The following is a 25,205-nucleotide window of genomic DNA, read 5'->3' as shown; positions in this document are numbered from 1 at the left end:
GCTGTGCATTGCCATTAGGAACTGTTATCAAGAACACTTTACAAAAGAAAATGTATTATTCTCGGAACCTGCACGACAAACTGTCGAGAAAAGCACTTCACATGTTTGCCATAACATAGCCTATTAATGTGCTTCACTTTCTTGCAAATGGATTCACATTACAGAAACTTATTTAAACAAATTTGTCTGGTGGTGTGTTCTTTTGTGGAGATGCCGGCGTTGGACTGGGGTAAACACAGTAAGAAGTTTAACAACACCAGGTTAAAGTCCAACAGGTTTATTTGGTAGCAAAAGCCACACAAGCTTTCGAGGCTCTGAGCCCCTTCTTCAGGTGAGTGGGAATTCTGTTCACAAACAGAACTTATAAAGACACAGACTCAATTTACATGAATAATGGTTGGAATGCGAATACTTACAACTAATCCAGTCTTTAAGAAACAAAACAATGGGAGTGGAGAGAGCATCAAGACAGGCTAAAAAGATGTGTATTGTCTCCAGACAAGACAGACAGTTTCACATTCCAACCATTATTCATGTAAATTGAGTCTGTGTCTTTATATGCCCTGTTTGTGAACAGAATTCCCACTCACCTGAAGAAGGGGCTTGGAGCTCCGAAAGCTTGTGTGGCTTTTGCTACCAAATAAACCTGTTGGACTTTAACCTGGTGTTGTTAAACTTTTTACGGTGTGTTCTTTTACATTAATAGACTTTCCAACCAAACATCAAAGATAATAGGAATAAACAGAAAATTGTGAAAATGTACTGCATTAAACTGAAAAAGATTAATAGAGAGCTTCTTATTGGATATACAATTTCCCACATGCATAAATGAAAGTCCAAATATTCAGCACAATATTCAAGAGGCTATGGTATGCATGGCAAAGTCCTTCATAGTTTCGGGAAGTGGCTAGAAATGTAACTCTAGCAGCAAAGCATGCTGCATATAACCTCACGAAATATAGTTACAACCAAGACAGTATCTTGCTTTCTAGATAATATGATTCCCCATTGGGATGGACCAATACCAGGATTTCTTTCTAGCCACTGAGGTAATAGAAAATAGATAAACACCATCCAGCTAACTTGGCTTAAGATGCTTTAAACGATAGCCCTTTAATCAAAAATTTCCACAAACTTCTTCAAATTGTTTTGTGGTTGAGGAGGGGTGTAATTTTCAGTTGCATTTACAGCAAAGGACCATAAGAAACCTGACAACTAGATAACGGGTAATCAAGGATATATAAACAGAGCTAAGCAATGAATTGGATCAAAATTCTGTAGCCCTGCCACATTCAATCATGAAGGTGGTCGGCAATAAAACTAACTGGAGGGGTAAGCTCCACAAAAATGCAAAAGTTTAATGATGGTGGGGGTGCTCATCCGTCAGTGCCAAAAACAAGACTAAAGTATTTGCAACCATCTTACCACAGAACTCCTCAGATAATGAAATGGTTTTTGCCTGCATGCAACACAACTAGGATAACATCCAGCTAATAAGTGACCAAGAACATTTAAATGCCAAGCAATGACCATGTCCAACAAGATAGGATCTAATCATGTGGGTTCTTAACTTGAAGATAAAACTAAATAGAGAGAATATTCACTGGGAGTATAGTATAGTACACTAAGTATAGTGTTCAGTGACTGCGTACCAAGTCATGGGATTAATACATCACATCCTGTTGAGGTGGGTTGTGATTGACTGTAGTTTAAGATATGTCTTTGTAAAAGTGCACGCAGATCATATCACAACATCCCCCCTTTTGCTAATCAAAAGGTTCACCCTTCAAGAAGCAAACTATTTACATGATGAAGGCAAATAATGTTGTTTCCAAATATAATTTAACACAGATAAATAAATTTATGAGTTTTTGAAATGGATTGCTTATTTGCTTGTCCATCCAGCTTTAGTTATGAGGATATTTGCTGGAGGCTGCTGTATGTTTTCAGAATGCTGGTCAGGAGTGCTTTGTTTCTGTTGCACCTTAGACTGTGTTCTAGCCACAGCTGGGTTGCTTGGTTTTGGTATTATCCTGATTAGGCATCTGTTTCATCACATATTTGGTGTTTGTACTCAATATGATCTTGGTTCTGGGCATGTGCTGATGATTTCTGTTGAATTCCAGGTGCCATCAGTTGGATGTTGCACTCAAGCTTTCTGTCTGGTGTTCAGATTGGGTAATTCATTACCCACATAATAGTTTTGGGCATTTCTTCCCCTATTTTTTGAGTAGCACATCACATACTCCTGGGAAAAATTATGAGTGATGGCTCCTGAATATCAATTCTGAGTTAGATCCACAGTAGGAAGTTTAGCAGGTTTGAAATGGGTATACATATTCAGTTCGAACAGTGTTGTGTAGCCTGTTGGCTGGATAGGTGATATTCTCCCAGTGTAAGCACAGGTTTTCGAATGGTGCTCCTTGTGGTCTGTAGGCCTCTTAGGCCTCTTGTGACAGCAACCTCTGGTCCTTGCTCTCAAATGTCACAGCGGCATCATCTTCTAGGTTATGTTCTGTTGACTGTAATCTTGTTATCCAAGTATTCTATTGACCGTGGTCTTGTTTTCTCTTGATGTCTAAGATTCTCTCCCTTTTATTCTGCCCAGAGACTGTTCCATCGCACTGTTAGACTAAAGTTGCCTCTGGTCAGCATAATTGGGCCTGAATTACCTCATTGTTCATCCATGGTCATGCCTTGGGTCAACACATAAGCCTTCCCACAGATGTTTCCTGTCAGTCCCCAACCTGTAGACTACCTAAGACTCACATGTCTGCTGCATCGCCCATTTTTTGTAATCTGACATTTTGTCATTTTTATTACTATCGCAAGTGCAACCATGAAATGAGAAAAAACATTTTCCAACTTTTACTCAAAGGTCAAGATCCCTTCTGAGTTCACACATTGACAAATAGGGATATATCTTATCCTATTTGTATTCTTAACACTGCTTAAGTTTCCTCCTAGTTACTTCAATGTTTTTATTAGTGCAGAAAATCCTAATATTAAATCAAATATTAAGAAAGATATCACTTAACCTTTGCCTTACACACAGCTCAACTTAAAAGACTTAGACACTCAGCAGCATTATCTCACTTCTCCTTTTGCAAACATACTTGCAGCATGTGCAAAAGCTATAATCACTTTGAGCATTTTGTGAGCAGTCTTACTCATTATGCTTTGCTGGTTAGCCTTTAGCCATAAGACAGATTTGTGCAGCTATTGCACTTACTGATTAAAGCCAACTATCAAAAATATGTCAGTCATATAGTATGCAACATGGAAGGATCTGTGCACTTGCACCGGTATCCAGTTTGCATAGAGATTAGGCTAACTCTGCATTTGTGGGCATATAATCTGGATGGTGGTCAAATTTCTGTTGCTACCACTGTGCCAATACATATTTTGATGTTCCTGGTGCTGAACATCAGCTAACTTTGTGTATTGATGGTCTGGCAATCCTTATCATCTGACCATATAGCTTGGCTAGACATTCTTTGGATCTTGTCTTTACGTTGTTTGGCACATGCTCTTGGTTGGTTAGAATGCCATAGTTTAAGTTTATTAGTGTCACAAGTAGGCTTACATTAACACGGCAATGAAGTTACTGTGAAAATCCCTTAGTGGTCACACTCCGGTGGCTGTTCGGGTACACTGAAGGAGAATGGGCAATGCACCTAACCAGCAATACTTTCCGAATGTGGGAGGAAACTGGGGCACTCAGAGGGAACCGGGGCACCCAGAGGAAACCCATGCAGACATGGGGAGAACATGCAGACACCTCACAGACAGTGACCCAAACCAGGAATCGAACCCAGGTTCCTGTCGCTGTGAGGCAACAGTGCTAACCACTGTGCCACCATGCCACCTGTCTGGCTTCTCATTGTGGCTTCACCTGATGTCGAATCACTTTTTTAGGCCCTTGCTTTCTACACTGGAGCTTCCAATGTCCTGTGGTGCCATGTGCCTTGCATCTAGCATTGAAAGCCAAGTAATTATTTTGCGCATGGATGAGGCTGCACCACCCACATTATTTACTAGGCTTACCTATACTGGCTATCGTGCCTGGTGGATGAATTGCACATAGCCTGGAGACTCTGTCTATCTGTGAATGTGGCGTCACACTTGCGCTCACTTTGTAGTAGTGTTTCCACAGTGTAACCTTTGGGTCTGTCCAAGATGTCTTTCTTGGAATGCTTCCATTGGAGTAGATGCTACCATAAGCTCAATTATTCTGTTGGCTAGCTCTGCTGCCTTGATATGACAATCATGACCTTTGTCTCTGCATTTACTTATAATTTGGTCAATGGTCTCTGTTGATTGTTGCCTGAAAGACGTGAATTCTAGACAGTGTATTCTGAAGCTCGGTTGCATTCCAACTGAGTATTGGAAATGTTGTGGTTGCCTTTCACATTTTTGCAGGATCTTTAATTCCATCTGGAGCTTTTGACAGCTACTAGGTTTCATCCAATGTTTTTAGAATCAATTTGGCTCTGAGATGCAATACTTTAGTGGCCACTACCATTACTGGTCATAACTTATTGCTTGACTGCAAAGGTGTTGCTGTTGAGCTGTTTCAGAATTTTTCTCCCCGTTTTACTGAATCTCCTTCCACAAAACAGTGATTTTGGCGTGAATATGATCACGGGGCTTCTGAAGTAAATTTAAACAGTGAATTTTTTTTTGCAGGCATCTTCAAGCTATTTAGAGTTGTTACTGGATAGAATCTTCTTTCCAGCCCAATCTACAGTATTTACCTTCAAGAGTAATTAATTCCCCTGTCTGTGGAGTTCTACTTAAAGTGAGGTCTCACTCTTGACTCTGTTATTTAATTTCTGTTCCTGATTAAACTTTGTAGCAGTTAGACTTTCACTAATTAAGATTTGAACAATCTTACTGGGACCTGATTCCTGCTGGCTAGAGTGAGGTGTGATCCCAGAATGGAGGTACGGTGTGTTTAGAGTCCCTGCATAGCTACAGAATCCTTACCCATGATGAGGCTCGAAAGTTGTTTCACTTTGACACCAGTTGATTTCTTTGGATGCATGTGAAGGATTGAAGCTTTTATTCTGCTTAATTAAATTTTCAAAAACATGCTTCCATTACTGCCACTGTGTTATGGATGATGTACCACTGTTACCAGTAATACATTTACATCTAATTATATCAATTATACGTGAGGATGGGTGAAACAATAATGGGGATTCATTATTTGAAGATAAGACTATACACAGGGAATGTTCACTAGAATCTAAGTATAATATATCTTACTCCAAATTCTGCTGCTCACAGCCTGCCTAACAAGTCATGGAACTAATACATCATATCCTTGAGATGGTCGTGATGTAATTTAAGATATGCTCCCTTAAAGATTCATGCACATCATATCACAACCCCATCAGTGAGAAAATTAACTGGATCAATATATAAATACAAGGATTACAAGAGTAAGTCAGAGGCTGGGAATTATGTGGCAACCTCCTGACTCCACAAAGCCTGCCCCCATCCACAAGACACAAGTAAGTAGTGTGATGGAATACTCCCCACTTGAATGAGTATAGTTCAAAGCTTATCATCCATAGTAAAACAGCCTACTTGATGGGCAGCACACTCATCATCTTAAACATTCACTCCCTCCACTGTCAGTATACAGTGGTACAAATGTATACCACATACAAGATGTGCTGCAGCAACTCAGCAAGCCCTCTTTGATAGCACTTTCCAAACTCTTTTCCTCTCTCTCTTGCTGCGATGGCTGATCTATCCTGGAAGTATCAATCGCTGGCTTCCCCTGCTACCAGATTGCTGTGGACCATCTCAAAAGATCTCAGCTTTGCCTTCTTGTCACTGGTTCCAATCAGAATGTTGATTTGGTCACTGTCTGGTGGGAATTAGATCTAAAAACTGATAAGAGTTCCTGCGATGGTGGGTTTTTCAATCATTTTCAACTCCCACTCATCTCTCTGTATCTCTCCCCGTGACCATAATCATCATGGCCAAAGAGCTTGTCCAGGGTCACAAATTAAAGAGTGGTCAATTAGATGATTGTTGCCAGGGCTGTCGGCTAGATTTTTCTGTCCATTACCTGTGATTGGGTGAAAAATTGACCTGCATCTCATTAAGACTTTCCGAGTGGAAAAAGGTAAAGGGAAGGCAAAGGATAAATCTAAAATATTTCAGGCCTGGAGCTGCAACCCTGAGTGCATGGGAGGCCTGAGGCTGTTCTGGAATTGGGCCTCATTAATATTATTTGGATAAGTCACTGGTTTCTCTCGTGACAGGCAGTTTGCCTAATGCACAACAGAAAATGTTGGAAATACTCAACTGGCCGTGCTTTGGAGAGGGAAACAAAGTTAATGTTTCAGATCGGCAACCTTTCACTGGAAAGGTTGGAAGGTTTAACAATGAATGTTCGGCTGATTGGTTCCAGGAATGTTTCCCAAAGACCAGGTACGTCAGTTATGAAGGTCGATTGGAGAAGTTTGGAGAACAGAGTCAAAGAGGAGATTGATAGATGTTTTCAAATCCATGAGGGGTCTGGACAGAGTAGATAGGCAGAAACTGTTCCTACACATGAAAGGGTTGAGAACAAAAGGGAACAAATTTAATATAATTGGCATAAGAAGCAAAAGCAAGACAAGAAAAACCTTTTTTCACACAGTGAGGGTTAAGGCCTGGAAAGCACTGTTTGACAGTGTGGGAGATACAGGTTCAAGTGAAGCATTCAAAAGCAAATTTGACTGTTATTTGAAAAGGAGGATTGTGCTGGGTTATGGGGAAGATGGTGCTGGGTGAATTGCTCGTTCAGAGAGCTGGTGCAGACACTTTGGGCTGAATAGCCACCTCCTGCATTGCATCAATTCTGTGATTTTGTGATACGATTGATGGCAGGACTTACAATGCTGAGCAAAATTGGAAGTAAATTGGGTTCCCCAGGGTGGGAATGAAGTCAAGAAGAGTGCTCCTCCTTTACTGGGCCTCATATCAAATTACATTTTTGGCAGCAGCCATATCCACACCTGTTTTTAAAAAAAGCAGATGAACAGGCCTGATCCTATTCCACTTCCATTCGGTTCAGCCCAAATTTTCTGACAGGTCCTAGAACAGGTATTGATAATAGGTTAGGCCGCAATGCCTGCTTTATGTCACGTAACCAGAGGCTTGAAAAATGGACTCGCCTAATATTGCTCACCCAAGATTTTGTAAAACATTTTACACCGAGAACTTGAAAATTGCAACATCTTAAGGTTGGATCTGAGGATCCTCAGACATACAGATTTAGGTCATATTTTAAGGAGTTGGAAGTTTGTCAGCCTTGTGGCACTGACAGAACAGTTTTTTTCTGTTTCTGCTGCAAAGGTGAGGGAAGGGAAAAAAAACTGGTATCCATTAAAAATGAACAGAAATTCAGATTTCACTTCTATACTTCTTGATTTTAATTTTATCCATGTCCAGAGACTGGCATAAACATATGGAAATTGACCAAAATATGTAGAAATCTGCTATTCCGCTATACCCAGCATTGCTGTCTTCCGTTAATCCTGAATGGATTCTTGGGTAAAAAGTTTCAGACCAAATTTTTTGATAACCATACTTAAGTTCCCTGATTTTAACTAGGGCGGGCAAAAAAATCATTGCATAGAATTCAGTGAGAGACTTGGGACATTTTAACTCAAGTGTCTCAATTTGCGTAGCACTTATCTGTCACCTCCTGAAACTGGGAATAGGAGTGGTATCATGGCCGGTGAACAAGAGCAGTAATTGTTCAGGGATTACTCTTCAGGTCCCGTGAGGAGTAGAGTGGTCAACTGTGGTTGAGTTATTGGCGGAGATTGATTATGTGACACTTTGGCCTTGTGATATCAGATTATGTGGCGTCTGCATTTTTTTAAAGTTTAAGTTTATTTATTAGTGTCACAGTAGGCTTATATTAACATTGCAATGAAGTTACTGTGAAAATCCCCTAGTCACCACACTCCAACACCTGTTCGGGTACACTGAGGGAGAACTTAGCATGGCCAATGCACCTAACCAGCGCATCTTTCGGATTGTGGGAGGAAACCGGAGCACCCAAGGAAACCCACGCAGACACGGGGAGAACGTGCAGACTCCACACACAGCTGGGGATCGAACTCAGGTGCCTGGCGCTCTGAGGCAGCAACATTTGTTATTGCATGTACCTTATAAAGGTCAGTCCTCCTGCAGTTGTCTATCTCTGTTCATAGTTTTACACCAACCACTATTCTGCAGATGTTCCAAGAACCAGGAAGCCTTCCTCAGCGAGAGAAGGGAAACCATGGGTGGTAAAGAGACAACTAATGGTGGTAGTGTGGTTCACAGAGTAAAAATCAGAAGTGTGTCCTTGATTCCACGAGTAACCAATAGTAATTAACTGAAATTGCACGATAACTATATTAATACTAACAATATTCAAATTCCATTCATAGCTAATAGTAATGGAATAACTCACTGGTAGTTCATATGTATCTGGTTGTAATCAATGTCATTATTGTACTATTGGTAATTCCATAAATGTGTTGATATTCACCTTTTAACTACAGCTAGAAGCTATCACAATGTTTGGTCAGGGAGTCTAGTTGAAGCTACTTTTAATAGACCCCTTATTGTTATATATTTGTCCCTTTTGGCTCACCGTGGAGCCGTGCTGTGGTAATGTATGTAAAGAAGCGACGCAATGCATTGTAGAGAGGGAAACAGAACCAGAATATGAGAGAAAACACAACACAATAAAGTTCTGTTAATTTATCGAGTATTCCTAAGTCTCATTCCCAAAATATACAACAAAACTGGTGATGAGGATAACGGACAAGCACTTGCTAAATCACATGGAAGAAGTTAAACAAAGGAGAGTCAGAGAAAGGGATTGCTGTCTACGGGGAAAGTCAATTGGCTAGCATGGATGTGAGTAAAAAAACTATGAAAATAGATTCTAGAGCTGGCTGTAGTAAATGATAGACTGAAGTTCAAATTAATGCCTTGTGTAAATAAGAAAACCAAAGTAGCGGCTGGAAATATGGTTGCAAAATATGCATACAGGAAATTTGTATGAGTAAAAACGGCAGGAGTTTTCGGCATCGTTGGAGCTTTTGATGAGAATGTGAAGCAGTGGAATTCTTACACTAAGCATTTTAATTATGTTGCATTGGTGTACAAAATAGTTGAAGACATTATGGTGCCAATTTTCCTGAACATGATGGGAGGAAAATTGTTTAATCTCTTCTGCATTCTTGTGCAACTTAATAAGAAATGGACAAGCAAGTTGTACAAATTTTGCAAGCACATTTTTCATCAAAATCAATAGTGTTTGCAGATCACTTTAGATTCCATAAAGAAACCAAGAGGAGGGGGAAATTAATCACAAAATTTGTTGCAGCACTTAAAAGACTTGCAGAATATTGTGAATTTAGAGATGTGCTTAATGACACCATTTGTGACAGACTTGTTTGTGATCTATGCAGTGAAGCACTATAAAAATGTGGCGAAGAGGTATTGTCAATGGACGAGTAATCTAGAGACCCAGGGCAAGATGTGGAGACCTGGGTTCGAAGGGACCTGGGTTTGAACCACACCATGGCAGATTGTGAAATTTGAATTCAATAAAAATCTGAAATTAAAAGTTGATAACGATGACCATGAAACCATTGTCGATTGTTGTAAAAACCCACCTGGTCCACTAATGTCCTTAAGGGAAAGCTAGGATCCCGGACTAGAACCTCAAAAGTATATTACAAAGCAAGACTACACCCAATAATTTTTCTATTTTGGCATAACTGTAAAGAAAGGATGCTTCGCTCCAGGAGTAATTCCACTGACAACTTAGGGATCTTTATTAAAACAAGTTTTATTCGTAACACAGCTTAATTATCACTGAGTTGTATTCCTTACAGACATACTGACTACCTGTAGAAAAAAGCTGAACTTTAAAACTTTCTTTTGTAATCTAAAAAGCCACACAATACATACATATGTCATTTGCATACTTTCATCACAGGAAGGAAATTTGCTGTCCTTAACTGGTCTAGCCAACACATGACTCCAGATCCATGGAAATATGGTTGACTCTCAAATGCCCTCTTGAGATGGAGGGCAGTTAGGGATGGACAATAAATGCAGGTCCAGTCAGTGATGCTCATATCCCGTAAATTTAAAAAAAGTAATCTTACTCTGCAGAAAACCATTGAAATCACAGTTTCTATGGAGCTGGCTGCAAATGAAGCCCAGCAACTGTGTTGATCAACTCAGGCGCACAAAATGTACGCTGAATTGAAACCTAAAGTCACCGGGACCCATACATGTTACTAGTGTGCAAAGCCAGGACACTCTGCTGCTGGATGCTCGTGTAAAGACATGAAATGTTGAAGCTGTGGAACAAAAGGATACATGGGATGTAGCATGCTTGGGAGAACAAAGAGCTAACTATAAATAAAAATAAAAAACAGGAACATTTAAACAACATAAAAAGAAAAATGTCCATGCTGTACAACAGGATCGAGAAGAGTGAAATGACACACAGTTAGAGGAGGAGCTGTCAGTACATGTGCTAGCCATTGCCGGTACTACACACAGATGCTGGGTCACTCCACTGCTGGAAGGACAACCTGTAAGAATGGAAGTTGACATGGGGCAGCAGTCACATTGGTGCCAGAGACTATCTACAATGAGAAACGCAAACACATTTCCTTAAGACCATCAAGGACAGCATTGAAGACATACATGGGAGAAATGATTCCCCTGAAGGACCACACTGAAGTGGCTGTGCAACTTAATGGATAAACAGCAGATTTGCCTCTACACGTAGTGAAGGGAAACTATCCAGTGTTGATGGGTCGTGCGTGGCTGGAGAAGATTAGCTGCACTGAGTTGAAGTCCACATGATGGCCAGTGGAGAATCAAGCTTGACAGAAAATTTAAAAAGCTCACTGTTGTTTTCAATAGAGAATTAGGGAGCATGAAGGGCATTACAGTCAAACTAAAAATAAAAGGTGGAAGCCAAGCAAAGTGTTTGAAGGCAAGGTTTGTACCATATGCTATTAGGCAGAAGGTGGAGGCGGACTTGGAGCGGCTTGTGAAGACTGGAGATTTGAATTTTCAGTATCAGCTCATGGGCCATGCCTATTGTTCCAGTCACCAAGAAAGATGGCTCCCTGAGGATTTGTGGGGACTTTAAGGTTACCATAAATCCAGTGTTATGTGCTGAAAAGTACTCAGTACCTCACATTGAGGATCTGTCTGTGGGATTGATGGGAGGCCAAATTTCAGTAAAATTAACTTGAGCCCGGCCTACTTGCAGATGAATGTGGACAAGAAGCCACAGGAACCTCTGACAATCTTCACACAAAACGGCTTGTTCCAGTACTGAACATTGCAATTTGGTCTGCTCCTGCATTGTTTCAAAGGGTAATGGATCAGATTCTGAGTGGTGTGGCCAAATGGGCCATCTAAAATGGCGATTTGTAAAGCACTCTGGGACAATTGGGCAAGAACTAAAATGACAGACTGCAGTTTAAAAGACAGAGACAAACAGACTGCAATCCTGACGAGTGAATAAACAGGATATGTTTCATCTCCAGGATGAAAGAGACTTTATGGTCACACTGGGTTGTTTCATCTCCAGGATGAAAGAGACTTTCTGGTCACACTGGGTTGTGTACCAGGCATGAGGACCCCGTGGCCCCTTGTTTGGGGGGAAGGTGTGAACTCTATGTGCCTCCAGCACCTACAGACGTGGCCGTTGGGTACACACCCAGAGACCGGTGTGGCAGCACCTGATTGGACTCTTATCGATCAGGGTGATCAAGTCCTGATCGATTGATTGGCAATGGCCAAAAGGGGCGCGAAACCCAACGGGGTATAAAGGGTGCTGCGCAACCAGAAATCTCTCTCTCTCTCTCGCTCTCTCTCTCTGACCCCATGAACAGTGAACATTGCCAGCGACGACCAGCACGAGGAGAGCCACCACACCCGGAGAAGGAAGGAAGGAAGACCAGAGCCAGAATGCCAGACCAGACCAAAGGACCAGACTACGCAGACGACTACCGAGACCAGCGCACAGATACAGGCCAATATCTGCTTGGGTACTTGCCAGTCACGCAAAGTTAAGTCAAGGTATTGGACTTGAACTTTAGTATTTTCCTGTAAGATAACTTATCGCTGGTTGGGTGGGTGATTATTGATTGTGTAGGTTTAAGTAAATATTGGCTGTACTGATAAGATATCTACTCGTAGTTATTTGTCCACCGTATAAGGGTTAAAACAGACTGCGGCAGGCACAACAATTGGCGTCCCTGGGTGGGCTCGATAAGAAGTAACTTTGTTGCTCCGATAGCGAACCCCACAGAATCTATATTGAATGGTTATTTAAAATTCAGAGCTGACAGGTGTAAACTCCTTATTGGACAAATAACTGCTTTCGGGAAAATGTGTATTGTGCATGTATTGTTACTAACAAGGAGGATAGCGTGAGCATTGCTCCTGGGCTAAGCGCCTTCCTTAATTAATCTAGAAGTGAGATTTTGAAGTAAGGTTAGTCAAGGGGAAGGGTAAACTCTATTGTCGACCATGAGGCAAGGCTCAAACCTAACTCTGGAGTAGAGTGGGGGTGTTCATCATACCCTTGATACCAACTGACTGAGAGGGACTGATTGGTAAATTAGCAGGCACTGTACCCTTACAGTCACTTCTTGTTCTCCTGGGCCTACGCCTAGAGAAATGGGTAGAATACTACAGTGAGTTTTTGGATCTGGGATCCGTGAGTCAGAGATGTTTTAATGAGAGAAACAGAGATAAAGGAAAATGTTTGTTGAAACTGAGTAAAGTTAGTGTGATTATTGGTTTAGAAGAGTTACAGAGTGAGAAGTCAGAGAAAATGAAGTTAAAAGATGTTAGAAATTATGAGAGAGTTAGTTGAGAAGTTAAGAGAAGAAAATAAGTAATTTTGTGGAAAAGTAGATAAGCAGGAACAAAACAATGAGGTAAATATATTGGGTCCGATTTTACCAAAACTTCCCGGGCGCGAAATCGCGGTAAAGTTGGGCGTCGGGCCTTTAACGCAGTGCGCACCCGATTCCTAGCAGAGCACGGCTTTACCAACACCCGTTTCGGGCGCAGGCCGGGCCCGTGCCCGGATCGGGCGGCCCGCCGATTTAAATGTATTTGCATGCAATTAGATCGACTTAATGAAGCGCGCGCCCAACTCTACCACCAAATCCCACTTTACCACTGTGGGGCCCAATCCGCGTCCGCGTTTTTAATGACCTGGTAAATGAAAGTCGGAAGCCGGCGCTTCTTCAGTGAGGGTTGGCGAGGAGGTAGGCGCGTTGCGTTCGGAGGCTCCCCGGCACTCACGTATGTCTTGAGTCGCGGCCATTCCGCTGTCCCGGGTCCGTGGCATCTCTGTGAGTGTGTGTGGGGGGGCGGGGAGGGGGTGCTGTTGCTGTGCATGAACTCCGATGTCCGTGTGGCTGCACGGACCTCGGGTCCTGCAGTGCAGCTGGATCCTAGCACGGCAGCTCACTTCAAGCTGAAGATGTGCACACAGTGCAGATAGCACTGCTGCAGCCTGCCAATGTTACCAGGGGCTGTGACTGTGTGCTGCATGTGGCTGGGAGGACTGGGGGGCATGGGGGGGGCTGTGTGCAGCATGTGGCTGGCGGGGCTGGGGGGCATGGGGGGGCTGTGACTGTGTGCTGCATGTGGCTGGGGGGACTGGGGGGCATGGGGGGGCTGTGACTGGATTGTTGATGCTCAAATCTTCAGAGTCCTATGGTGAACTTGGCAGAATTGTCCCCGTGGTGGAACTTGGTTGGAAATAAGATTCAAGGAGATTACTACATTTGGGAAACCAACCATAGTGAAAAGAAGTTTGTATTGGCAACTCTTCTCTCACGTTCCATGGCAGATGTGCCACTACTTATGAATGTGACTTGCATGGGCAACATTGGGTGCAGCTACTCTGCCTCTGGAGCAGCCTTGGATCCTTTCTTTCATCTTGTTTTCATCTGAACATTGCACAGAATTAGAGGAATCCCGTTTGGAAGATAATGTCGAAGTTATAATCGCAGGGACTAAAAACCTGACAGTCAAAAATCTGGGATAATATTTCAAAATGTATATCCCCTCATCCGTGTTCTGGAATATTATCCCAGATTTTTGACTGTCAGGTTTTTAGTCCCTGCGATTATAACTTTGACATTATCTTCCAAAGGGGATTCCTCGAATTCTGTGCAATGTTCAGATGAAAACAAGATGACAAAGGATCCAAGGCTGCTCCAGAGGCAGAGTAGCTGCACCCAACGTTGCCCATGCAAATCACATTCATAAGTAGGGGCACATCTGCCATGGAATGTGAGAGAAGTGTTGCCAATACAAGCTTCTTTTCACTATGGTTGGTTTCCCAGATGTAGTAATCTCCTTGAAACTTATATCCAACCAAGTTGGACTTGGTCTACTTTATAATATCATAGGATGTCCAGAAAGTATAAAACAATGCAGCTGCATAAAAACATGACTCATTCCCAAAATATACTTCTAGACGAGCCTCTTACATAAGTAACCTTAAGTAAGTATACAAACTCAATGAGAGGTGTGAGCTTGTTTTTGCTGGGTAATCTCATTTATATTAGGTCTAATTTGAGACAAACTCTCATCTCCTCATCAACACAAAGAAGCCTTTCTCTTTTCTGGTCTTTGATATTTGTCAGAGCTGAAAATCCCTGTTCACAACAATATGTCGGGGAGAACTGTAGAAGAATAGCTAATGCTCTTGAAGAGATGCGTGGATACTGTTTCTGGTTGTATATCCAAAAAGAGTCCAGTGGCATACTCCCGTGTTTCATTTTCAAGGTGAGATCACTCGAAATGCAGGCTATTTCCTCCTCCTCATCCAACGTCAGACCTGAACAGCTGGAATTCGCAAAGGGGTCTCTAACCCAGTCGAATTTTTCTGGAGACAACGATGGGAAGTAATGATCAATATTTTCTACCAGTGTTGCAAGCTGTATGAGGCCGTACAATTCATTGAACATAGAACATAGAACAGTACAGCACAGAACAGGCCCTTCGGCCCACGATGTTGTGCCGAGCTTTATCTGAAACCAAGATCAAGCTATCCCACTCCCGATCATCCTGGTGTGCTCCATGTGCCTATCCAATAACCGCTTAAATGTTCCTAAAGTGTCTGACTCCACTATCACTGCAGGCAGTCCATTCCACACCCCAACCACTCTCTGCGTAAAGAACTTACCTCTGATATCCTTCCTATATCTCCCACCACGAACCCTATAGTTATGCCCCCTTGTAATAGCTCCATCCACCTGAGGAAATAGTCTTCGAACGTTCACTCTATCTATCCCCTTCATCATTTTATAAACCTCTATTAAGTCTCCCCTCAGCCTCCTCCGCTCCAGAGAGAACAGCCCTAGCTCCCTCAACCTTTCCTCATAAGACCTACCCTCCAAACCAGGCAGCATCCTGCTAAATCTCCTCTGCACTCTTTCCAGCGCTTCCACATCCTTCTTATAGTGAGGTGACCAGAACTGCACACAATATTCCAAATGTGGTCTCACCAAGGTCCTGTACAGTTGCAGCATAACCCCACGGCTCTTAAACTCCAACACCCTGTTAATAAAAGCTAACACACTATAGGCCTTCTTCACAGCTCTATCCACTTGAGTGGCAACCTTTAGAGATCTGTGGATATGGACCCCAAGATCTCTCTGTTCCTCCATAGTCTTCAGAACCCTACCTTTGACCCTGTAATCCACATTTAAATTAGTCCTATCAAAATGAATCACCTCACATTTATCAGGGTTAAACTCCATTTGCCATTTTTCAGCCCAGCTTTGCATCCTATCTATGTCTCTTTGCAGCCTACAACAGCCCTCCACCTCATCCACTACTCCACCAATCTTGGTGTCATCAGCAAATTTACTGACCCACCCTTCAGCCCCCTCCTCTAAGTCATTAATAAAAATCACAAAGAGCAGAGGGCCAAGCACTGATCCCTGTGGCACTCCGCTCGTAACCCGCCTCCAATCCGAAAATTTTCCATCCACCACCACCCTCTGTCTTCGATCAGACATGATGTGGAGATGCCGGCGTTGGACTGGGGTAAACACAGTAAGAAGTTTAACAACACCAGGTTAAAGTCCAACAGGTTTATTTGGTAGCAAAAGCCACACAAGCTTTCGGAGCTGCAAGCCCCTTCTTCAGGTGAGTGATCGATCAGACAGCCAGTTACCTATCCAATCGGCCAACTTTCCCTCTATCCCACACCACCTCACTTTCATCATAAGCCGACCATGGGGGACCTTATCAAACGCCTTACTAAAATCCATGTATATGACATCAACTGCCCTACCTTCACCAACACACTTAGTTACCTCCTCAAAAAATTCAATCAAATTTGTGAGGCACGACTTGCCCTTCACGAATCCGAGCTGACTATCCCGGATTAATCTGCATCTTTCTAAATGGTTGTAAATCCCATCCCTAAGGACCTTTTCCATCAATTTACCAACCACCGAAGTAAGACTAACCGGTCTATAATTACCAGGGTCATTTCTATTCCCTTTCTTAAACAGAGGAACAACATTCGTCATTCTCCAGTCCTCTGGCACCATCCCCGTGGACAGCGAGGACCCAAAGATCAAAGCCAAAGGCTCTGCAATCTCATCCCTTGCCTCCCAAAGAATCCTAGGATACATTTCATCAGGCCCAGGGGACTTATCGACCTTCAGTTTATTCAAAGTTGCCAGGACATCCTCCCTCCGAACATCTATTTCCTCCAGCCTATTAGCCTGTAACACCTCTTCCTCAAAAACATGGCCCCTCTCCTTGGTGAACACTGAAGAAAAGTATTCATTCATCACCTCGCCTATCTCTACTGACTCCATACACAAGTTCCCACTACTGTCCTTGACCGGCCCTAACCTCACCCTGGTCATTCTTTTATTCCTCACACAAGAGTAAAAAGCCTTGGGGTTTTCCTTGATCCGACCCGCCAAGGACTTCTCATGTCCCCTCCTAGCTCTCGTAAGCCCCTTTTTCAGCTCGTTCCTTGCTAACTTGTAACCCTCAATCGAGCCACCTGAACCTTGTTTCCTCATCCCTACATAAGCTTCCCTCTTCCTTTTCACAAGACATTCCACCTCTTTCGTGAACCATGGTTCCCTCACTCGGCCATTTCCTCCCTGCCTGACAGGGACATACCTATCAAGGACACCCAGTATTTGTTCCTTGAAAAAGTTCCACTTTTCATTAGTGCCTTTCCCTGACAGTTTCTGTTCCCAACCTATGCCCTCTAATTCTTGCCTAATCGAATCATAATGACCTCTCCCCCAATTGTAAACCTTGCCCTGCCGTACGGCCCTATCCCTCTCCATTGCAATAACAAAAGACACCGAATTGTGGTCACTATCTCCAAAGTGCTCTCCCACAACCAAATCTAACACTTGGCCCGGTTCATTTCCCAGTACCAAATCCAATGTGGCCTCACCTCTTGTTGGCCTATCCACATATTGCGTCAGGAAACCCTCCTGCACACACTGCACAAAAACTGCCCCATCCGAACTATTTGACCTACAAAGGTTCCAATCAATATTTGGAAAGTTAAAGTCTCCCATGACAACTACCCTGTGACCCCCACACATATCCATAATCTGTTTAGCAATTTCTTCCTCCACATCTCTATTACTATTTGGGGGCCTATAGTAAACTCCTAACAACGTGACCACTCCTTTCCTATTTCTAACCTCAGCCCATATTACCTCAGTGTGCAGATCCCCCTCGAAGTGCCTTTCCGCAGCCGTTAAACTATCCTTGATTAACAATGCTACTCCTCCACCTCTTTTACCAGCTTCCCTACACTTACTGAAACATCTATACCCCGGAACGTCCAACAACCATTCCTGTCCTTGTTCTATCCACGCCTCCGTAATGGCCACAACATCGTAGTCCCAAGTACCAATCCACGCCCCAAGTTCATCTACCTTGTTCCGGATGCTCCTTTGCTTTTTTAAAAACATTTTACCAGTGGGAACATTGAGGTTATGCTGCATTGCTCTTCCGAGCTGGAGCTGAAGCTTTTTTTTGAATGCAGTTAGTTTGTCTGTAGTTGTGAGGATATTGTGATCGCGGCCTTGCATACTGGCATTGAGCACATTCAACCGGGAAAAGATATCGAACAAATATGCCAGCTTTGCACACCAGTCATTGTCATCCAGTTGGTGGTACAATGGGTTGTACCACCAGTTTCCATACAATCTTGTTCCAAAAATTCTCTTAATTTGTTCTTCAGTTCCAACACCCGAATTAAAACATTTCCGCGGGGCATCCAGCGAACCTCTGAGTGCAGAATTAGGCATTGATGTTTTGATTCTATGTCTTTGCAGAGTTGAGCAAATAACTGCGCCTTTAGTGGTTTTGCTTTGATGAAGTTCACAATGCGCACAGTCTGATCTAGAACCAACTTCAAATCAGCTACAAGGGTCTTGGTGATTAATGCCTCTCTGTGTAAAAAACAGTGAATTGATATTACATCTGTATTTTTCTGTTTGATGAGTGCCGCCAAGCCTCTCACATTCCCTATCATACATGGCGCTCCATCTGTACAAATTCCAATACAAGAATCCCATGAAATCTCAACTTTTTCTAAATACTCAGACAAGGTTTGGAAATTATCTTGTCCTCTGGTACGTTTTTCAAGTTCCTTGCAAAATCGAAACTGTGTGATTACTTCGTCATTGTGAATGAATCTGATATAGGCAAGCAACTGTGCTTTTCCACTAATATCGGTCGATTCATCAACTTGAATGGCAAATTTAGAATTCTTCATACTTTCGGAAACACGCTTCCCAATATTAGCTGACATATCAACTATTCTTCTTGGGATTGGGAGAATGGGATTGAGGGGTTGGAATTGGGTAAATGGGATTTGAAGATTGGGATTGGACAGTTGGGATTAGGTAGATGGGATTCAGAGGGTAGAACTGGGTGATTGAGATTCAGAGGTTGGGATTGGATGAATGGGATTGGGATGTTGGGATTGGAGAATGAGATTGGGAGAATGGGATTGGACAGTTGGGATTGGGAGAATGGGATTGGACAGTTGGGATTGGGAGAATGGGATTGGACAGTTGGGATTGGGATAATTGGATTGGGAGAATAGGATTGGGATGTTGGGATTGGACAATTGGGATTGAGGGGTTGGAATTGGGTAAATGGGATTTGAAGATTGGGATTGGACAGTTGGGATTAGGTAGATGGGATTTGGAGGGTAGAATTGGGTGATTGGAATTGGGTGAATGGGATTCAGAGGTTGGGATTGGGTGAATGGAATTGGGATGTTGGGATTGAGAGGTTGGGGCTGAGGGGTTGGGATTGGGAGGATGGGATTGGGTGATTGGGATTGCAGGTTTTTGGATTGGGTGAATGGGATTGGGATTGAGGGGTTGGGATTGGACGAATGGAATTGGGAGGATAGAAGGGCGGCATGGTAGCACAGTGGTTAGCACTGCTGCTTCACAGCTCCAGGGTCCTGGGTTCGATTCCTGGCTCGGGTCACTGTCTGTGTGGAGTTTGCACATTCTCCTCGTGTCTGCGTGGGTTTCCTCCGGGTGCTCCGGTTTCCTCCCACAGTCCAAAGATGTGCGGGTTAGGTTGATTGGCCAGGTTACAAATTGTCCCTGAGATGCGTAGTTAGAGGGATTAGCGGGTAAATATGTGGGGGTAGGGCCTGGGTGGGATTGTGGTCGGTGCAGACTCGATGGGCCAAATGGCCTCCTTCTGCACTGTAGGGTTTCTATGATTTTTCTATGATTTTTCTGCGAATTGTATTATCAGACAAAGGAATTTCCATAACTTCTCGCTCAGCATCATCACCAAACAAAGTTTTCACAATCAAGCTGCAGGCAGGCTGAATCAATTTTTCAGCTATTCATAGAAATCATAGAAACCCTACAGTACAGAAAGTGGCCATTCGGCCCATCGAGTCTGCACCGACCACAATCCCACCCAGGCCCTACCCCCCATATCCCTACATATTTACCCACTAATCCCTCCAACCTACGCATCTCAGGACACTAAGGGCAATTTTTAGCATGGCCAATCAACCTAACCCGCACATCTTTGGACTGTGGGAGGAAACCGGAGCACCCGGAGGAAACCCACGCAGACACAAGGAGAATGTGCAAACTCCACACAGACAGTGACCCAAGCCGGGAATCGAACCCAGGTCCCTGGAGCTGTGAGGCAGCAGTGCTAACCACTGTGCTACCGTATGTGGTTGTATGTGGTTTTGTCTGTTGAGCAATCAATTCAGCCACTTGGTAAGATACAATCTGCATCTTATCTGAGACTGTCATTCGTTTTTCGAAATATGATCATTGGCATTGCTGCTGTTCCAAAAGCCTTTCAAAATATTGAACATCCTTGTTTGCCAGATTTCCATGTTTTGACAACAGATGTCTTTTCATCTTTCTTGGGACCATATTGGAATTGGAAAGCTTCTCACCACAGATCAAGCACATAGGCTGAGGTACGTTTTCATCTCCAGTCCATGTGAAACCGAGACTCAGATAGCTGTCCCTATTTTGTCGACAAACTTTCTTTTTTGGAGGTTTGCTTGGGCCTGCTACTGGTGTAGAATTAAACGACTCTTCTTCAGCACTCTGTTCGAACGGCGATTCTGGATCACAACGTGGACTCGGATCGTCCTCAGCATCACTTGATGCTCTTGCTCTCACTTTGGAAAAATATCTATCCATGTTTAAATGTTTCTTTGATTGTCCTTGAATCTTCCCGCCACACTTGCCATCCTCTCTTGCCGCACCAGTGTGGCGTGCCGCACCGTTTGGGAACCACTGCCCTAGTCACTGGAAGAGATAAAGAGAAACATCTTCGAAACTTGGATGCCATTCTCCAGAGATTGGAAGACTATGGTCTGAGAATCCATAGGGACAACTGTGAGTCCTGCCAATCCTGGGACATGTGATAGATGCCACTAGCCTTCACAAATCGCTTTCTAAGATTAAGGCCATCACAGAGGCCGATTCGGAAACCATTACATAACCTCTTATGCCAGAATAAGACATGAAAGTGGTCAGACCAATGTAATAACGCCTTCTTGAAGGCCAAAGAAGCGTTACTCAAGTCTGAAACTCTCACGCACTTTTATCCTACTTTACTCTTACAATTTGCTTGTGATGCATCTCCTTATGGTGTAGGAGTGGTGGTTTCCCACATCATGCCATTGGGTGAAGAAGGACCTATTTATTTTGCTTCTTAAACCTCAAGCAAAGCTCAGAGCAACTATGCCCAAATTGAATGGGATGCATTAGGGACCATTTTCAGTGTCAAGAAATTCCATCAGTTCCTGTATGGGAGAGTTTACATTGCTGATGGACCATGGTACACTCACTACCATTTTTGGATCATACACGGGAACTCGCTGCAAGTTGGATGCAAAGCTGGGCATTGCTCCTGTTTGCACATACCTACAACATTAAATACCACCAGTCTAGTTTACATGGTAAAACGGATGGACTCTCAAGATTTCCATTATCTGTCAGTTCTTCAAACTGCTCCTAAGGAAACTCAAACACATTTCCTTAAGGAAATATTTTCTACTTTAACAAGAGGAGAACACACCAGTCATTTCTAAGCAAGTAAAAAAATGCACTCGGAATGACCCACTTTACAGGATGTGGAGATGCCGGCGTTGGACTGGGGTAAACACAGTAAGAAGTTTAACAACACCAGGTTAAAGTCCAACAGGTTTATTTGGTAGCAAAAGCCACACAAGCTTTCGGAGCTCCAAGTTTGGCTTGGAGCTCCGAAAGCTTGTGTGGCTTTTGCTACCAAATAAACCTGTTGGACTTTAACCTGGTGTTGTTAAACTTCCCACTTTACAGGCACAGAGATAACTTCCAGTTCCCATGTCAACGCCGGTTAAACCAACCACCACCGATGTCAGTGTGAAGATGAAAATGCCAGAGGTTTGCCAAGAACTGTTCCGAGAGCAATGACCCTCAGATTGCCTGAATCTATTGTAGTGACTTATCTAACCTAGTGATGGAGGCATTTAAATTAAGGGGTGAGGAAATGTTATATATTTGTCCCTCTTGCCTCATCATAGAGCCTTGCTGTAGTAATGTATGCAAGGAACGGATGTAATATAATGTACAGTGGGAAACAGCGAAGTACAGGCATGAGAGAAAACACACCACAATAAAGTTATGTTTGTTTACTGAGTGTTCCTGAATGTCATTATCCAAATACACAACACTTATGTCTCACTTTCTCCACGGACTCTGTTCAGTACCTGTACAAAGGTGAGCACTCAACTGGAAATCTCATTAAGAGCCAAACTTAACTTGGACTTCCAAATGTTGCATAGGGCAAGAAACCAAGAGATTGTGTAAATCTCTTGCACAAGAGTGTTTACGGGTCACATCGAGCGGATTAGGCTCAGAATCAGCTTTTTAAAATAACTCTCTAGGTTTGCATTCAACAATGAATAATAAAAATTTCACACAGGAGAACACCATTTGGCCTCCAGTGCCTCCATTTTCTCTTATGTAAAGCCATTCCTCCTGCCACTTTTTTTTCTCAAATATTTACCTTTAATACTTTCAATCTCTTTTAGATTATATTTCACTTTTAACATATAACGAAGTCCACAAGTTTAATTCATCCCAAATGTTTACCATTTTATTGCCATCACTCCCACCCACCATGTTGTTGAGACTACTGCCAGCTCTGCTCCATACCCACCATATTGCTCTTTCTTAGTCTAGCCTCTTTGCCCAAACCACAACCGTCCATGACTGACCCCACTCTCTCCTTTTGTAACTCCATCCCCAAACACAATCCCGTCTCTTGCACAGTCCCATCTGCCCCTGACTCCCCAAGTCCACTATTGCACTCTTTCCACCACCACCACATCACCCATCCGCTCACCCCCAACAAGCTGAAACCTCATACACAGAGTCAATTTACCCAAACATCACACCTCCCTCTGCTTCACCTCAACAGTCCAGATTGTTTCCCCAGTGGCCAAACCAGTTTCTGGTTAACTCTAAGCGAGAACAAGCCCCACAGACATGTGCTTCACTTCTTTGGAGTCTTTTCTCATACATCTGACCAAAATCTTTGTTGTGCCTTCTGGCCACCCCTGGCTTCAATTTCATTTCCTTTAGACAGCAGAGAATGGCGGAAAATTTAATTGTAGCACTGGAGTTAAAATGGCCTGTGCCTCAAAGTGAACTCTCTGTAGTTCCTCCCATCCCCAACTCTTGCCTGTCCTTGCTTGAAATTGATCCTAATGTGTTGTAAAATCTTCTCTCAAATGAATATTTGTCTTAGTTGGGGTTTTGAGCCAAAAACAGGAAGCATAGCACAAACCGAAGCAAACAGCTGTGAACAATAAGCTCTTTATAGTTCCCTATCACACGACACAGTACTCAAGTCATTCCTGGTGCAAGTGGAAGAACAAAATATGCAAGATTATTCTCTTGCCATCAGTTGACTCAACTGCACCAGGTTTCACATTATTTTCAAACTGCAGCATGGCTTTCAGCTTAAGTTTGAAAAATCAAAATGGACACAAAGGCCTAGCGGCACAGCAGACTGCAGTTGGGTGTCCTTTTGTTTAAAATTGCAGCAGGCCAACAAAGAAGCGAGCAGTGTTAAATCTGCTCTTTGCAAACATTAAAAAAGTTGAAAAATTAAACTTAAATTATCCCCATGCTTTCCAACGTTTTAAGATTTCACTTTACCAGCAGGGAAGCTGTTGATGTCAAATGACACAAAGTATGAAGTTAAAATTCCACAGCACCCCACACCTATGTAAGCCACCTCAATATCCAATACGATAGATTCTGGTTTTTCATATTCCTTTCCAGTTAGAGTCACATACTCATCGATGACTAGATGTTACACGATAATGCTAATAATGATAAATAATGAGTGCGCAACTCAAATCTTTACTCCACAGGACAAAAGAGATGCTCTTAGTTCTGACACCCCAGGAGAAATTCTTACCATCTCCATCTCTCGGAAGCCGGACATAAAGTCATACATCGAGTCATGCAGGGCAGAAAAGGCCCTTCGAGTCTGCACCAACAAGAAGGTAGTTACAATGAAGAAAGGTACAGAAGAATGATGGAGCAGGTAATGGAGTGAAATAAAATCAAACCAGTGTTAAAGAGAGAAATAAAGAGTTGGAAAAATTTAATTAAGGAGAAAAAAAAGAGACAAGATGGAAAATTAAAGAACAAAATTGAATTGTAAAGATTTCTAAGAACCATTTGCAGGAATGAGACTTCACAGTTTTAACTGTTTACTTTCTGGGCTGAGGAGAGTGTAAGGCTTCGCAGAAACAAAAAAGCACATTGTTACACTGTTAACAAGCCTGAGTTTTCTGTGGTGAGTTTAATTGTGAAATGCAACAATTTCTTGAGCCTCACGTGGTTGATCACGAGCTGCTATTTTCACAAGGCTAAAGGCAGAGTGACGCAAATCATCCAGCAGTTTGTGGCAATTCACGGCCCTCTCTTCCTCAAACTGAGTTGCTGAATGATTTCCACACCAATAAAGGCATTTACATGAAACTAGCTGTTATTTTTCTTGCATATTTTGGATCAACATGCTATTTGTGAGTACAGTCAGTAATACCAGTCCACACACAGCATCTGAATTTGTGTGTTTGTATGGAGTTTAATAAACAAGGAAAATTTGTGGTCCGACCTCAAGAAATAATTTGCTGATTAAATTAAATAAAATATCCAGTGATGTTAAATAATTGACAATACAATTAAGTGCTGTTTAAAATAGTTCCTAAATTAAAGACAAAATTTAATTATCTCAATACTACACCAGACAATGCATGAACAGATTGCCTGAGCTGGTTCATTCATCCCATCAAAGAACAAAGAACAATACAGCACAGGAACAGGCCCTTCGGCCCTCCAAACCCGCGCCGCTCCCCAGTCCAGGATTGAATCCTGAATCCAGGATCCCCGCCCAATTTTCCAGCCTATCTACATACTAATATCCTATCCACCGAGCTGTCCCTCACAGCTATGATGCTTTGTTCATCACAACCTATAAACTCACCCCTACCCCCCCATTCCAGACCATGTGATCTCCAGGGAGAGGCGAAAACCCAGAGTGAAAACACCAGGGCC

At 42.8% G+C, this 25,205-nt stretch overlaps 1 protein-coding gene across 1 annotated transcript in view; it reads right to left on the bottom strand.

Annotated features, from left to right (window-relative positions):
- The window catches only part of slc27a6 (solute carrier family 27 member 6), an 88,027-nt gene that overhangs the window by 17,691 nt on the left and 45,131 nt on the right, over window positions 1-25,205 (bottom strand). The window lies entirely within an intron of this gene.

This window comes from Mustelus asterias, chromosome 6 (genome assembly GCF_964213995.1).
Source record: "Mustelus asterias chromosome 6, sMusAst1.hap1.1, whole genome shotgun sequence".
NCBI classification, from domain to species: domain Eukaryota; kingdom Metazoa; phylum Chordata; class Chondrichthyes; order Carcharhiniformes; family Triakidae; genus Mustelus; species Mustelus asterias.
Note: the sequence above shows the minus strand (reverse complement) of the source record. Positions and strands in the feature narration are given on the sequence as shown.